Here is a 17,990-nt window from a genome sequence, read left to right as displayed (position 1 = left end):
GACAAAAAGGTTTGGGAAACCCTGCTCTAGCGGGTGAGAGTAAAGCAGTGCTGAACCATGAACCCCTTGAGCTCTTGACCCCGCGGAGCCTAGAAGCCTCTTTGATCGCAGAGCCAATGCCTCTTCCGGGTTATTCTCTTAACATGGGAGTGGATGGGGGCCAACGCGTCAGTCGTGAGATATGTGTGGCTGCGCCCCGCAGAGAGAGATTGTGCGTGTCTGGGTGTGTGTGTGTGTGTGTGTGGCTGTGTGCAGGGGTGTCACAAGGGGGGGAAAGTGGGACTGAGTTACCAGGGCCCAAGGTGGAGGGGCCTTAATTATGTTATACTTTAGCTGTTGAAAAAATAGCAGATATAAAAGCTCACAGCGCGGCGCCGAGTGCCGCGCTGCGAGCTTGTAGATCTGCTATTTTTTGAAAAGTCGTGAAAATGTGTGCAAATCTTTGAATATATGTATTTTTTAAGCAAACATTTGTAACTCAAATTTTGCTTCTGTTGGGTCCCTGGAACTAAATATTTTGAGATGGGGGTCCCTGGCCAAATACATATCATTTTGGTTGGGTCCTTCACGTAGAAACATAACCTAACATAACCTAACCTAACATAACCTTAGAAGGATTTGAAATATTCAAAGACTTGCACAAACTTTCAGGATTTTTCAAAAATAGCAGATCAACATCTAGCAGCGTGGCTTGTATATCTGCTATTTTTCAATAGTTAAAGCACAACATAATGCGTAATAATGCGTTCCCAGTCTAAATGGGTTAAACCCCCCTCCCCCTATGAAGACATTCATGGGGGGCCCCGTAGTGAATCCTTGTACCAGGGCCCAGAATTTGGTGTGACACCCCTGGGTGTGTGTGTGTGTGGGTGTTCCTTGTTGTTTAACCCATTTAGAACGGGTACACATTATTGTGTATTATTATTTTATGCTTTAACTATTGAAAAATACAGCACCGAGTGCCGCACCAAGTGCCGCGCTGCGAGCTTGTAGATCTGCCATTTTTGAAAAATCGTGAAAATTTTAATTTGGACCCGATTCTATTAGTGTCTTTTGAATCCTTCTAAGGTTTAAAAAAAAAAAAAAAAAACTATGTTTCTATGTCAGCAATCTGGCCAGCCATCGTCAAAGAAAAGATCTTCTCACTTAACTGGAGCTCAGTTAGTCTGTTCTTGAGAGACTACTATGTCAGTGGCTCAAACCTTTTCATGTGAAGGACCCCCAAACTGATGTGTATTTGGCCACGGACCCCCTTCTCAAAATATTTAGTTCCAGGGACCCCCCAGAAGCAAAATTTTAGTTCTCTTTAAAAATACATAATTATATTAAAAGATTTTCACACATTTTCACGACTTTTTCAAAAATAGCAGATCTACAAGCTCGCAGCGCGGCACTCGGTGCCGCGCTGTGAGCTTGTAGATCTGCTATTTTTCAATAGATAAAGCATTCAATAATCCTAGGCCTAAATGGGTTTTTAATGAGCTGGGAGTGGGGAGAGATAAGACCCTCCCTTAGCTCTCCCAGTCGGGGCAGCTCGACGCGTCGTCATCCGAGTCGGAGTCGGGCGACGCCTCCTTGATGCGCCGCAGCGCCTCGTGGATGCTGCGGGTCAGGGGGTCCGCGTGGTCGGGCAGCCGCCCCGGGTCCCTGCTGCGCTCCTTCTGGGGGACGCGCCGGAGCTTCACCCCCCGGCGGATCTGGGCCAGGATGCTGCAGGGGTCGGTGTCGTCGACGTCGCCGTCGTCTCCGTCGTCTCCGTGGCCTTTGCCTCCGGGCGGGGGCCGGTGTTCCACTTTCCTCAGGTGGAAGCTGCCTCGTTTCAGCGAGGCCAGCACCTCGTCCATGGGAGAGCTCACTGCAGAGAGATAGAGAGAGATGGAGGGAGAGAGAGAGAGAGAGAGAGAGAGAGAGAGAGAGAGAGAGAGAGAGAGAGAGAGAGAGAGATGATGATGATGATAAACTTTATTTCAGACACAGAGGCAGTGTTGTTTTTGACAGCAAATTTTGATTTAGTTTTAGTCATAGTCTTTTGAACAAAATGTCATTTAGTTTTAGTCATGTTTTAGTCACCTGAAAAGTTTTCGTTTTAGTCTAATTTTAGTCGACTAAATATCATAAGATTTTAGGCGACTAAATCTACAGTTGATTTAGTCAACTAAAATGTATTTTGGCAGGACTTGATGGCATCGTAATGACTGGTTTTACACTTGGTTTGCGTGCTGAAAATAGCCGATCTACAAGCGAGCTTGTAGATCGGCTATTTTCGGCGCGCAACACCTGAGAGCAACCAAACATAAAATTACTTTCTTCTCCACTAGTCTCTTCCTAACATTTTAGTCTAGTTTTTATTTTGTTGACGAAATTGTCAATATATTTAGTCTTAGTTTTAGTCATCACAGCTTAGTTTTTATTTCGTTTTTATTTAGTTTTCGTCAGTGAAAAAAACACAGTCGACAAACATTTTTCGTCATAGTTTTAGTCGACGAAATCAACACAGCACAGAGGGCCATAAACGGACTATTATTTAACAGCAATATTACTGGTGATCTATACGCTGGACCGCTGCGTAATAATGCCCTCTCCAGTCTCCAGCTCTCCTCATGTTACATTCTTAATCTTCAACCCGCCGGTAGGCTATTTAAATACATGGCTGCAGTACGGGCGGCCAAAAAAATTAAAACAGCGGCGGGACTCGCAAAATCCTGCAATAAACATACGGCTTATATGCAGAGGAGAACGTATATCTGTCTGTCTGTCTGTCTGTCTGTCTGTCTCCCCCCCCCCTCTCTCTCCCTTTCTTTCTCTCCGCTCCGTGCGTCTCCATTTGACACAGAGCGAGAGAGAGAGAAAGAGAGAAAGAGAGAGAGACTGCACACTCAGGGTGGGGTGCGCTGTGACAGAGTGACGGAGCCAAATATCAAAGCTGCCTATCTAGAAACGCTCGGGAAACTGTCGGCGAGCGCTGGAATTACGCACGGATCTTCTCGCAGTGCTTTTCACACACAGCGAGTAAAACCCCGGGCGGAGCAAAGCCCGATTTCGCGGCAGATCGCCGTTTTTGTCGGCGAGCGCCAAAATTGGTCGGCGACAGCACAATCGGCTCAAAAAGGTCGGGCAGTGTGTACGAGCCCTTAAGGACCACACTGTGTGATTTGAGGCACCTCTCCTATTGTAAAGGACCATACTGAATGAAGCGATTCGAGGTTACCTCTCCTACTGTAAAGGACCATACTGAATGAAGCGATTCGAGGTTACCTCTCCTATTGTAAAGGACCATACTGAATGAAGCGATTCGAGGTTACCTCTCCTACTGTAAAGGACCATACTGAATGAAGCGATTCGAGGTTACCTCTCCTACTGTAAAGGACCATACTGAATGAAGCGATTCGAGGTTACCTCTCCTACTGTAAAGGACCATACTGAATGAAGCGATTCGAGGTTACCTCTCCTACTGGTGACGTCCAACTCGGGGACCTTCCGCAGCTTCTTCCTGGCGCTGACCAGCTGGCTGCTGTCGAAGAAGCGCGGCACGAAGGGACCGAGCGGGGACAGGGAGGAGGAGGACGGAGGAGGAGGCTGTTCCCGGGACTCCTCCTCCTCGCCGCCCGGGATATAGGAGGCGGGGGAGAACGCCTCCTCCTGCTGCCACTGCGGAGGGGGGAGCGGCGGCGGGGGCGGGGGCGGCGGGGAGACGGGAGAAGAACCCAGGAGGGAGGGCAGGGAACACGGGGAACAGGACGCCTCGCAGGGGGCACCGCCGCCGGCGGGGACGTGGTGGTCCGCGTGGGCATGCGGCGGCGGGTGGCGGCCGCGCGCTACGGTGGGCTGGGTGGTGAGCGCGGCGGGGCTGGGGTCCGTCTGCACGCCGGCGCTCTGGTGGCTGCACGCGGGGCGTTGCTGCTGCTGCTGGTCCCGGGTCGAGTCTCTGTTGTCCCGGTCCGGCCGCACGGCGGCGGCCCACGCCGTCTCCCCGCTCCGCCTCCTCTCCCGGTCTCGCTCTCTCCGTCGGGTGTGGGCCACCCGCAGGCGGGCGGACTTCAGGATCACTTGGCCCGGGTACCGCTGTGTGAGGGGCAAAGTGGCAAAGACAAGCCGCACGTTGAACAAACCAGCGAGGGAAAAAGTACTCACATATTTGACTTAAGTAAGTAAAAGTATCAATACTGCAATGTGGAAGTACTCCGTTACAAATAAAAGTGCTGAATTGAAAATTTACTTGAGTAAAAGTACAAAGGTACTGTTATCAAAATGTACTTAAAGTACAAAAGTATAAAGTACTAATTTAATGTCCCATTTTATGCAAAATTTCCCAAGTTTTCAAATGTATACAAATCTTTGAAAATAGCAGATCTACAAGCTCACAATGCGTCTGCAGGCGTTCCTTTCAAGCCTTCTCTTTATAGAACTGATTTCCTGGAAATCTGGGGGTGGCTTTAACGAAAGGCTCTCGAATGTCATACGGGCAGTTGACAGGTTAGCATAGTCACTTTGAATGTATACATGGAGACGGCTCCATATATGGAGCCAGCAAAGACATCTAGCTGACGGGCTCTGATGTCACAAGTACACAGCCAGGCACTATACCGGTATAAAGGGTGAGGCGTTACTGACGTACGGACAAGATGTGCCGGTTGTCATGGTAAACTGTGAGCTATGGTCGCAACGATACCTGTTTGAAAGTGCGTAGTCTGTCCAGAGTCCTCTGTCTTTCCTGACTGACTCTGCTGTTCTTCTTCTCCTCATCCTCCTCTTCATCTCCCTTCTGGTGAAGAACAAGGGAGACAAGGAGGGAGGGAGACAATGATGTTAATTCTGTGGTGCAGGAGGAAAAGAAAGAATGAGTCACGGCACAGAAAACACACCACACAAGCTGTACCTGCTGCTGCAAGGCATGCTGGGAAGTGGAGTCCTTCTGGCCGGCTTGACGTTCCAGCTGCTTGTCCGTGTTGTTGGACACACAGATCTCCTGAAGAGGGAGAAGATGGAAGACATGGCAACACTGCTACACATGTGTGATACTTGTCTATGGTTTACTAGCCTGGCTGCCTGCGTGCTCGCTCCGTTCCGCCATTTGTTTTGTCTCTCCGCATCACAGTCTGGAAAGCGACCGCGTATTTCCCGGTGAACCTGTGCGCAACGGTGGGGGCGTGGGAGTGTGGGGAACACACACCACTGACTATTGCTGATGATGGAGAGGTTATATAGCTTTATGTATTGAGAGGCAATCTTGCCGATTTCGTAGGAGACTCGTCGCCAATTGCAAGATATTTAAAAGTAATTTGGGGCCATGATGATGATAACCCCTTCTTCAAATTATTAGACTAAGGATTTATATTAGTCTGTGTTATTGTTTACAACCACAATTATTCACGTGTGGCAAGATCGCGGTTCCACTAGTTTTACTAGTAGGCTAGTGTAGACCTTTTCAGAAGTTAATTTAATGTTTTCCATTTAATGATTTCCTTTATCCTCATCTAATCTTGCGCTAATGCATACAACTGTTTTCACCAGGTTTTAAGGCCTAGTAGGCTTTTCAGAAGTTTTCCCTTTATCGTTATCTTGCGCTAATGCACACAACTGTTTTCGCCAGGTTTTAAGGTCTTATTTTAGTTGTTTCTCAGAAGCTTGCAACCCTCGTTGTGCTTAGGTTCACCGGGAAATACGCGGTCGTGTCTGGAAAGCCTCGTACCTCCAAGGGGAGGTGGGACATAGAAAGAGAGTGGAATCGAACCGTGGCTTCTTATTGGTCTGTGGTGCGGGGCGGGACAAATACACCAGTGTGTATTGGCTGGCTGATGACGTAGCTACCCTAACCCTACTCTTGATTCGTTGGAGCAACATCCAATCAGCAACGACGTCGCCTACGTCACAACTGACGTTCGGAAATACGAGTCGACTGAATCATTTCCAGACTGTGATGCGGAGAGACAAAACAAATCGTGGAACGGAGCGAACAGGCTGGCACCCAGGCTAATGGTTTTACACTCTAGGGCCCTATATTTGCCAAGCTAAACCCTAAACTCCTAAACTTCTATGCCTTTTGTTACTATTTAGGAAAAATTATCAGCTATTTGAAGTATTTTAAAATGTTTTTCAAAATAGTTAAAAAAGACAAATAAGTTTAGGAACTCATTTACCCCCATTTTAAGACCCCTTCTGAGGGTCCACACCGCCAGGATTTTGCCTACCTTTAACGTGGGCGCGCGCGCGAATCCATTGCGCGATGGTTCACCGATTCCATTCACAATACGATCCAGTCACGGTAAGCTACGACGGTAAACAGCCTGCCATTTCCTAAAGCGAAACCGATTGAGCCCAGCGTAGGTGTTGTATAACATTAAACCGGATGGGATTTCGGCAGACAGGATACAGGCGTCGTTGTCCCGCCCCCCCATTTCCGTTCTGGAAGATCTGGATCCGTTTTTTGTGAATAGGGCCGTTCCATAGAGCGCTATGGACGGCGAATCGGCGATCATACTTTTTTGTTTTATAGTTATTAAAGCTAATTGATAACTCGTCATACTCGTCATAAGCAGAGTGGACCCATAACTATAGCTCGTCAAACTCGTCATATGCAGTGGATGAGTTAAGGGTTTATCATGGACGAAAATAGGGCCCCATATTTAGAGCATAACCAGGTCTTTGCAGTTTCCAACCACAATAACAGACATTCAGTTTTATAATAACATAATAATAATGGGAAGAAACATAATACTTGCGCTACGATACACTAAGGCATTCACGGATAGTGATTTAGTATTCGAATTATTCGACCTCAAAGTATTCGAATAGTCGAATATTCGACAGGACTGGCCAAACTGTCAAATATTAAGTAAGCAAGAGGCGAACATTGTGAAAATAGCCGATCTACATGCTCACAACGCCTCGCGTTGTGAGCATGTAGATCAGCTATTTTCACAATATTTATCTGCAGAAACCGAGTCACATTAAATGTAATACCTACAATTCCAAGTGCTTGTCAGGGTGGGGGTCCCCAGTTCATTATGTTTATTTTGGGGGTCACGGCCTAAAAAGGTTTGAGAACCCCTGGTATAGAGCATTTACAAATTCATCCACCATGGGCATTGACAACTCATTCTTGTGACTTCCTATCTAGCCAAGCTTTATAAACTATATATTTTTTAAAGAGAAAACAATAAAAAAAATTAAAATAAGCGAATATTCGACTTCGGTGAACAACGTGTTATTCGAATATTCGAATATTTGGTGAATGCCCTACGATACACATACAAAGTCTAAGTCCATTGTGATCATATCTAAGTGAGTGGGAGAGTGAATCCAGACCCGCTTGTTCTTCAGATAGGAGCGTTTGGCAGTGATGCGCCCCCTCCTGGCCTCCAGGTGCCTTGCGCTCTGCTGGAGCCTCCTGAACTCCTCCCTGTCTGCTGCGTCCTCCTCTCTGATGGCCTCTGGACTCTCATAGGTGTCATAGTACACTACCTCATCCTGGAGCTCTGCACACACACACGCACACACACACACACACACACACACATTTGAACATTTTGAAAAATCGTGAAAATTTGAATTTTGACCCGATTCTATAAGTGTCTTTTGAATCCTTCTAAGATTTTTGGAGAAAACCTATGTTTCTATGTCAGCAATCTGGCCAGCCATCGTCAACGAAAAGGTCCTTTTCACTTCAACTGGAGCTCAGTTAGTCTGTTCTTGAGAGACTACTATGTCAGTGGTTCTCAAACCTTTTCATGTGAAGGACCCCCAAAATGATATTTATTTGGCCACGGTCCCCCATCTCAAAATATTTAGTTCCAGCCAGGGACCCCCCAGAAGCAACATTTGAGTTACAAACGTTTGCTTTGAAAATACATATATTCAAAGATGTGCACACATTTTCACGACTTTTTCAAAAATAGCAGATCTACAAGCTCGCAGCGCGGCACTCGGTGCCGCGCTGTGAGCTTGTATATCTGCTATTCTTCACTGGTTAAAGCATTCAATGATTCTAGGCCTAAATGGGTTAAAATACAGAGCTTAAATCCAAAATTTGGCCAAGATTACTCTGCATTAACTGAGCCATAGCTTGGCCAATTCTTTGTCGATTTTTAAAAATTCTAAATTCTCCATATCCTTGGGAATTCTACTTTCATTTGCGGTACCAGCCTGTAGGTCTGCTATTTACCTGTACTGTATTATATTAAGGTTTTCAAGGGGGATATGTATGTGCTATGATACAAATTGGATATCACACACACACACCACACACACACACACACACCTTGCGCGCGCACACGTACCAGTCATCTGTCTGCCGTATGCTGTCTAGTTGAGCGGTGAGCAGCAGTTCTTCACATTGTAGTATCTCAGCCTGGATGTCATAGAGATGCAGCTGCAGCTCGTAGTACTGCGCCTCCATGTGGTCAAGGCGTGCCATCGCGCCCTCGCCACTACACAGACTCTGCATCTGAGAGACAGGACAACGGTAAGAATTATTATTATTATTTAGAACCCCATCTGGAACAATCTGGGCGTTACATGACCCTAGAGGTGGAAAAGTGCACAGAACCAAACAATGTGTATAACAATGTAGTAAACCAGTGGTTCTCAAACTTTTTTGGCAGCAGTCAGTGGCGTCAGTTCAGAAAAAGCTAGGGTATGGCAACACGACTGCGCGTGCAAGACACCAGTCATGTTGCCATACCTTAGCAACAGGCATGATACATTTATTTTAAGAAGTAACATTATCCCCCCCCCCCCCCCCCCCCCCCCCCCCCCCCCCCGTTTTCTACGGTTTCTTGGGCTGGATATGGCAGCCTGTAACAGCTAAACTGTAGCAGCTAAACTTGCATGTTAGTAAACATGCCACAATGAACAATAATGAATTGCACCTGTGCAGCTGACCTGTGGAACCTGGGAATATACCATTTTGTCAAGATGGGGAGAATACAAGTGTGGAGAATATCATTATAATACCTTGTTAAATAACTTTTATGTTCCCCCCTGGACCCATGGTATGGCAGCTGCATGCAATGAATTTGTTAATGCTCTATACCAGGTGGTTCTCAAACCTTTTAGGCTGTGACCCCCAAAATAAACATATTTGAACTGGGGACCCAGACCCTGACAAGCACTTGGAATTGTACATTTAATGTGACTCGGTTCCGCAGATAAATATTGTGAAAATAGCTGATCTACATGCTCACAACGCCTTGTGTAAGATCGGCTATTTTCACAATGTTCGCTTCTTGCTTACTTGATTAGCGACCCGCGGGGGGCTACTGTCTGGCCCCCCACCAACCCCAGTAATAATGGTGGTATAAGAGCAGCAACAACACTAGTACCTGTATATCGTCATTGTCGGGTGGAAAACCCGTATCTCAAAATGTGTAAGTTCTTTCGCAAAGTAAAGCTTATTTGACAGTTTGGCCAGTTCTGTCGAATATTCGACTATTCGAATACTTTGAGGTTGAATAATTCGAATACTAAAAATACACTATTCGTGAATGCCCTAATGTGTGTGTGTGCGCATCACCTCATCTCGCAGTGCGTGTTTCTTCTGCTCCAAGGCAGATCTCCCTGGCTCTCTGCAGCTGGAGGGTCTCCTTGGCGACGGAGTATCTCAGCCTCTCCATGCGCTGCACAGCGGCTGTCCATGCCGACCTACCCAACTTCCTCTGATCCACCTTCATGCGCTCATACACTCCTACACACACACACACACACACACACACACACACACACACAGGTTGTGGTTTTGCAGCCAAGGAGTGTGTGTGCAAAGTTTGGCCTGGATAGGGGCAACGGTGGGCACATATATGAGTAGGGGAAAAGTGTGACGTGACGGACAGCGGGTGGAGGTTTTGATAGTAACTGAGACCAGACGGTTGCAATGATGAATAGCGAAGACATTTAAGGTCTTTGCATACTGCTGCGTTTTTCGGGCCGAATATCGGTGCGAATTTCGGAGCACGTAAATAAAAAAAATCGACCTCACCTTACAGTATATCAATCACGTTTGCACACTGCCGCCCGTTTCGTATTTATTTTCGGACCAGGGTTTTTTTTTTCAGATTTTCGCAACCGTTGCCACTGAGTCCCCTGCTCTCTCTCTCTTTCCTCTCTCTCTCCCTGGCCTCCGGATTTCGGATTTCCAAGACACAACGAAAGAACGCATTGCAGTGTGCAACCAGCTTCAGAGGACCTTTTGTGCCTGGACCACACTGCCAGTGGTCCAGGCACAAAAGCTCCTCTTAATTTCACATGACAGTTGTCTGATCCCTTCATACATTTATTATGTTTTATCAGAAATCAGTAACACTTTATTGGCTAAGCAGCTCGACACCAAGTTCATCGACACGACACCAAGCATTGTAGAGCAGCAGACAGCAGTTTTAGTAGGCCAGCATTGTAGAGTAACTAAGAGACAGAGGAGTGATCAATACTTTGTCCTTGTTTTTCACATCTCACATCAGCCCACAGATCAATATCCTGCTGCAATATACGTAGTGCTACCAGTATGATGTGTGTGTGTGTGTGTGTGTGTGTGTGTGTGTGTGTGCGTGCGTGCGTGCGTGCGTGCGTGCGTGCGTGCGTGTGTGTGTGTGATGAACTGAATTAACTATTGTGAATGGTCTTTGACATTTCTGAATTATGAATAACACATCTTCAGACTTTTTAAAGGACAACTTTCTTTTTTTTTTACAACAACGGTTCATAATTTAGATTGTAATTAGGGAAAAGAAAAGGTGAGTGTTAAAATGTTTTCATTTACTTCTTTCTATCGTTTTAGCACTTTTCAGTGGGTGAAGGCATTGCGTACAAGTGGCTAAATATGTCTTTTTAGACACAATAAGCCAGCTATTTCTTTATTACTATTTACAGTAACACTACTAGCCACCATAAGTCACATCTGCCCACGAAGGATTGCGGTTCATCTTGGGAATGGGCTTATTGTGTGTTAAAAGACATATTTAGCCACTTGTACGCATGCCCCCAGCCACTGGAATCAAAATTGTTGTCCTTTAACTTCACATGGTGACGTCATACCTTTCTGTGCCTTGGCTGTGATCTCAAAGTATTTGACGGTGAACTCCTGGATGTTTAGCACTGCCTCCTGGGCCTTCTTCTGCCAATCAGAATCCTCCTTTTTCAGAGCTTCTATCCGCCTGGGCCCCAGGTAGTCATTCTCCATGGAGATCTGGAAAAAGACAGTCATGTTGAGGTGAGGTTGAGGATTACTTTAACTATTAAAAAATAGCAGACATACAAGCTCACAGCGCGGCACTCGGTGCTGCACTGTGAGCTTGTATATCTTGTATATACAGTAAATGCTATACAGTAAATGTCTTCTAAATCCTTCTTCTAAATCAGTGGTTCTCAAACCTTTTCGTGTCAAGGACCCCCAAAATGTATTTGGCCGAAATATGTTGTTTCCAGGGACCCCCCAGAAGCAAAATATTTGAGTTACAAATCGCTTTTAAAAAGAGCTTGTAGATCTGCTATTTTCCAATAGTTAAAGCATTACATAATTCTAGGCTACTAAAATTACTAAATGGGTTAAGGGGTCCCCAGTTAAATCATGATTATTTTGCTCTAGTTTAAAGTATGACTGAGCTAGAGTGAAAAATGCATTTATTTTTTAAATGTTGAACACTTTATCCATATTGACATGCCAAAAATATTTGCATTTGCATTTCCCATCAGACTCCAAGTGTAACATAATTATAAACTCTCTGGTGTCCACAATCCACATTTTATTTTGAAATACAAAATTATAATTTTTTTTGTCAGCTGGTTTGCCAGAACTTGATTAAGAAAACACCATGGGTGAAGATTTAAATTATGAAGCTGGGTCTTACACGGACGGTATAAGGCATGTCCAGTAGGGGGCAGTAAGCACACACAGATGAAGGTTGGGATCATGGTTGTGATCATAGTCACAACAATCTAGTTGACTGACACTGTACATCCCAACAACATTTAGTAACAGACTTCTGGAGCAATGGTTCTCAACCTGTGGGTTGGGACCCCTAGGGGGGTCCCCAAATTATTTTGGGGGGGGTCCCCAGATGTTTAGCTAAATGTTAACATTGTTTTCTCTCAACAGTAAACAAATCCTGTTGAATTGTTAATACAGAGATTCATTGCAGAATTCAATTTAAACCTGCATTTTGGTCGAAATCAGTAGTTCTCAGATTTAAAATGCCAACTCTGACAGTACAGGTCCATTTGGTTTCATTTGTATACTATCAAAGTTGTAAGGGTCACATTTAGACCTCCCAAAAGGAACCCAGAGAGTCCCTGGACCACACTTTGAGGACCACTGGTCTAAATGGTCTGTTACTCCTTTTTCTTTTAGTTTTTGTTACCTTGTAGGTGGTTTTCTTTTAGTTTTTGTTACCTTGTAGGTGGTTGTAGAGTTTTACTGTAAGTAATTTGAAAAATGACCATAAAAACCAACATGTAGGTGTTTGTACAGTAGTTACTGTAAGTAATTTGAAAGAATCGACCATAAAAACCAACATGAACACACGCACGCACGCACGCACGCACGCACGCACGCACGCACGCACGCACGCACGCACGCACGCACGCACGCACGCACGCACGCACGCACGCACGCACGCACGCACACACACACACACACACACACACACACACACACACACACACACACACACACACACACACACACACACACACACACACACACACACACACACACACACACACACACACACGTTTCATTATCCTTGTAGATATTAACCGTCCAAGATCACTGGAATAACAAAGTGTAAATTCCTGAAAGTGAACATTTGGTCTTTTTTCCCTGCTTAAAGTAGTTCACCCCCAAAATGATTTTTTTCTATTGATTACTCATGCCATGAAGACTTGACTGAGTTCAATAATATTTTTTGTTTTAGTCGCTTTCCGAAAACAATCATTTCGTCATAATAAATGTACCCCCATTGACATCCGGAATCAATGGGTGTACATTTACGTAAATCTATTTTTTGTCTTAGGAATGCGAAAAATACAAAAACATATTATTGAACTCAAGTCTCCATGGCGTGAGTAATCAATAGAAAAAAAGTCATTTTGGGGGTTGAACTACTCCTTTAATTTTCAACCAGATCAGAGTGTTTCCACTGAACCCTTGTTCAGAACCCTATAGATACAGATGCCATATAAACAATGGCAACATAAAGCAAGAAAAGGTCAACTGTAACTGCCATTAGCGATTGAATTTACCCTGTGAAATGTACACTTCGGCCGGCCTTATTCGACACATTGCTGCATGGCGAGGCCTGGAATCTAATCTGGGGCTAACTGGGGACTCCTGCTTATATGGTTCTGCTTCTGCTTAAAACAGGTGGAAATGCAAGCCGGTTCGCGTTCGCGGCCAAGGTTCCAAGAATATATAAAGGAACGAATAGTGATTTTTTATATTCGAATTATTCGACCTCAAAGTATTCGAATAGTCGAATATTCGACAGGACTGGCCAAACTGTCAAATATTAAGTAAGCAAGAGGCAAACATTGTGAAAATAGCAGATCTACATGCTCACAACGCCTCGCAGCGCTTCTGTGGAACCGAGTCACATTAATACCTACAATTCCAAGTGCTTGTCAGGGTGTGGGTCCCCAGTTCAAATATGTTTATTTTGGAGGTCACAGCCTAAAAAGGTTTGAGAACCCCTGGTATAGAGCATTAACAAATTCATCCACCAGGGGCATTGACAACTCATTCATATGACTTCCTTTCTAGCCAAGCTTTATAAACAATAAAAAAAAGAAGAAGCAAATATTCGACTTCGGTGAACAAATAGTGACTTTGATATTTGAATATTCTAATATTTGGTGAATGCCCTAGTGTGTATATTAGTTCAATAATCTGTAGGGATGGGAGGTGGTCTCCATATACACTTCCATTTATATATTTAGAGCCCGGTGTCAGGTAAGACGCCGTCTAGTTCAGTGGTTCTCAACCGCGACCCCCCAAAATAATATCATTTTAACTTGGGACCCCCCACCATGACGAGCTCTAAGAGTTGAGGCATTACATTTTGTATAAAACGGTTCTATTGTGAAAATAGAACCGATCTACCCCCTGGGGGTCCCGACCCACAGAGAACCACTGGCCTAGAATATCACCTGATTTCAACCAACATAAATCCTGCCCGCGAAAACGGATGTCCTGGATTAATCAGAGAGGGTCCGATCGAGGCCAGATAAATATCATAACTAGTCAGAAAAGTCCCAGAATATAACCGTACATGCTCATATTTCAACTAACATTACAAACAATAACAATAATCCTGTCAAACAAAAAAGTCCATATGACGTCCTGGTAATGACGTCAAGATCATACCCATATTCCCATATATGCCCATATGGGCTGTAATCTGGCCTAGTTCTGAACGTCACCGGAGTCACCAGAGGACGTTATCATAACGTCATCATGATGTCATTTGGCTTGCAGGGATCTATCAGGTACAGAAAGTAAGCTATTTACCATGAGAGGGAGTGGGTTGTTGGCTGATTTACCACTGTTTCCGAAACATTGGTAAATCAGCCAGCAACCCACAACCCTCAAATGGTAAATTGCTTTTCTACCACTTCTACCATATAAATGAAAGAAAACACAGTTGTAACTTGCAAGATTATTTAGTTAGACAACTGCAACACAACAGTGGGCGGGGTCCATGAGCCAATTCAAGGTCGTTGACTGATTTACCACTGTTTTAAGCCAATCAGAATCCAGTATCTGAACATGTGACCACAAAAAGTTGTACTCCAGAGAGTAGGGCCATAGTAACTAAAAGGAAATACCCCTTCGACCTTCAGCATATTTAGATGTTACTCCAGGCAGGGTACATTTTAGGGTGATTTAATACTCACAACACTGGGAATGCTGGGAAAAGTTATGAGTTTGTAGATCTGCAAATTTTCGGTGTGTGTAGGCAGTGTTGATTTCGTCGACTAAAACTATGACGAAAAATGTTGACGACTGCATTTTCTTCACGGACGAAGACTAAATAAAAAATTAATAAAAACTAAGCTGTGATGACTAAAACTAAGACTAAATATATTGACAATTTCGTCAACAAAATAAAAACTAGACTAAAACGTTAGGGAGGGACTAGTGCTGAAGGTGTTGCATGCTGAAAATAGCAGATCTACAAGCTCACAACGCGTCGTGAGCGTTGTGAGCTTGTAGATTGGCTATTTTCAGCACGCAACAATGTGTAAAATCAGTCAGTATGATGCCATCAAGGCCTGCCGAAATACATTTTAGTTGACTAAATCAACTGTAGATTTAGTTGCCTAAAAACGTATGATATTTAGTCGACTAAAATTAGGATAAAACAAAAACGTTTCAGGTGACTAAATTACAGTATGACTAAAATTAAATCAAAATTTTCTGTCAAAAACAACATTGTGTGTAGGAGAGACCAGTGCTTGAGTGTTTTCAGCAATCAGTGTGCCGGCCGGGCAGCTGAATACCATTTCCTTTACTAATGCTGTGTGACGGCCGAAAGATATTCACTGAATAATATTATGTTAACAGGAAGCCAATCCTCTGTACTCATGCATGGGTCCATGGTGTAATGCAAGGGTCTTCAACAGGGGGTCTGGGACCCCCAGGGGGTCCTCAGAGTTACTACAGGGGGTCCTCCAAATCTTTGTGCGATAGAAACTTTTTTTTCTCCTTTTTTATATTAACCACTTGAATCCTAGCATCCATATTCTGAGTACTTTTAGCCAAAAATAGCAGATCTACAAGCTCACAACGCCTCGCAGTGCTATTTCCGGCAAAGAGGTTTGGTGTAGAGGGGAGAAAAGAGCAGACTGAGAACAAGTAAAAGGTCACGTTTATTAAGTATTGACGGTTCAAGTAGTTAAATATCTGAAAACACAAACTGACATGAATCCAAACTACACTGATGATTGTGCTGTCAAACAATGAAACTATATGGAAGGTTGTGGGGGTCCCTGCTTCACCTCTCTCTCAACTAAGGGGTCCTTGGCCTGAAAACGTTGAAGACCCCTGGTGTAATGGATAACACTCTGGGCTCAAGCTATCCTTAAAGAACCATTTCACCTCTGGGACAACCAGATCTTATTTTATTTGTTGTTTGGGGCACGATCAACACAATGAGTTATTTTTTGTGTTCAATCTGTGTTTTTAGATATTTTTGTATTTCAGCATGCTACAAAGCATCATATGATGCATCATATGACTAGGATTGTGTTGATCGTGTCCCAAACAACAATAAAATATTACTGGTATTACATATCGTCGTTGCCGGGTGGAAACCTTGTATGTCCAAAACCGTTGGTTTTGCATTTATCATTTTTAAAATGATTTAAACTAGTGAAAACAGCCGATCTACAAGGTGCGAGGCGTTGTGTGCTTGTAGATCTGCTGTTTTCACTATACTTTTGTGCGACGGCCTTGTATGATGAAGCAGGGCTTTACTTTGCGAAAGAAGGTACAAATTTGAAAGGTGTCCACCCGACAACGACGATATTGTGATGTCAAGTGAAGCATGACCAATCCAGTCTGATTGGACATTATATTGTCCAGGGTATCCGGCCTTACAACCTGAACCTGGATAACTCCCAGCCAGTACGCCCACATGGGTCCCGCATGGGTATGAATTGGGCTTCCCTACATGGGCCCTGTTGTGAATTTTCCCCATGCTGTCGAAATGGCAGCCTCTGGTGGCCAGGTCCCCGTCACTGCCCCACCAATAATGGACAGGTGTCAGCCATAACTGATTCGAAGTTGTCAACCAATGCCTGTCCGGGTGTGCCCCTTATACAAACACTCACACACTCTCCAGTATTCAGTCACCAGCCAACACAGTTCCCAGCTCCATGCCATGCAGCCATGCGTACATGACAAATGTAAACTTTTGTTCTATTGTTTATTTACTCTGATTTACTTTACTGATTTGACTTATTTTACAATATGATTTACTTTGGATTTGTTTGGTTTAAATGCTGTTTATTAATTTACTTCAATTTGTTTGTGTTTTTCTGCCAGAACCATGGCTACTACATTGGAGAAATAAATATCATGTCAATTTGCAGTACTGTCTAAGCGTCACATCATTCTCTTTTATCGGAGAACCTTGGGTGGTCAGCTATTCCAAATTACAACTAGCAAAACTTTCAATAGGCCCCATGTGGGAATGTCCGTGGTTTCCACAAGGGTCCCGCGTGGGTTAGCCCACGTGGGCTCTGAGTGGGTTCTACATGGGCCCTGGGTGGGCCCCACCACGACTCTGACCGGACAAAGAGGAGCACCACTCAAAAAATAAATAAACTGGGTCTAATAATGGCGTGGCATCGACATGGATCTCTTCCATCATGGAAGTGATGTCATATTGATGACGTCACTCTTGCCCAAATATAGAAGGGCGGCAGCATGTGCACATCGGTGTTGTCAGGCTTGCACGGCAACCGGTTGTGTTGTGAGTGAGGTCAGAACAGAGCTCTGCTCAGCATGTATAATATTTGAAAATATTAATATTCCACTTCATTCCGCAGAGACAAGAGTGTTGTTTCCTTACTCAGTGTTTTGAGAGAATTAAGGAGATAGAAAACGAAGGGAGTCAGAAAGAGGGTAAATAGATTGTCCATTACCCAGCAGAACCTAAAACTCTGTCCCATCACTGTCCATGTATAGATGCAGTTTTAATGATGAACCGCCACTCCAGGAAGGAGGGTGCTCTCAATCTTCCCAGACTAAGGTCCGCCGTTCTGACTGTACTCAAACGAGCCATGGTGAATTCTACTGCCAAATGCCCATAAATGGACAGGTCCCTTCAGAATCCTTCCAGCAAATCACCAGAATTGTAACCGGCCAGGAACAAGACACAGACGAACCAAAATCTTACAATCTGTTAACCAAGACTTTAACTCAACCAGGAGAGGTGAAGACACATCAGCTGACTTATACAGGGAAGAAAACTCACCTCTGTAAACAGTGTGATAAGAGT

At 44.4% G+C, this 17,990-nt stretch overlaps 1 protein-coding gene and 1 pseudogene across 2 annotated transcripts in view; one reads left to right on the top strand and one right to left on the bottom strand.

Moving 5' to 3' along the window:
• The window catches only part of gstt1a (glutathione S-transferase theta 1a), a 308,697-nt gene that overhangs the window by 261,235 nt on the left and 29,472 nt on the right, over window positions 1-17,990 (top strand). The gene's annotated exons all lie outside the window — the stretch shown is intronic.
• LOC308295416 (junction-mediating and -regulatory protein-like) overlaps window positions 1,512-17,990 on the bottom strand; it is a 51,693-nt pseudogene continuing 35,214 nt past the window's right edge. Inside the window, exons 5-12 of the transcript in view lie at window positions 11,026-11,176; window positions 9,512-9,682; window positions 8,277-8,443; window positions 7,306-7,475; window positions 4,877-4,966; window positions 4,670-4,762; window positions 3,444-4,062; window positions 1,512-1,855 (exon numbers count right to left, since the gene is read on the bottom strand). The product of the transcript in view is annotated as a junction-mediating and -regulatory protein-like (transcript). The remainder of the gene's footprint in view (window positions 1,856-3,443; window positions 4,063-4,669; window positions 4,763-4,876; window positions 4,967-7,305; window positions 7,476-8,276; window positions 8,444-9,511; window positions 9,683-11,025; window positions 11,177-17,990) is intronic.

Source organism: Nannobrachium achirus (genome assembly GCF_963921795.1).
Source record: "Nannobrachium achirus genome assembly, chromosome: 12".
Classification (NCBI taxonomy): domain Eukaryota; kingdom Metazoa; phylum Chordata; class Actinopteri; order Myctophiformes; family Myctophidae; genus Nannobrachium; species Nannobrachium achirus.
Note: the sequence above shows the minus strand (reverse complement) of the source record. Positions and strands in the feature narration are given on the sequence as shown.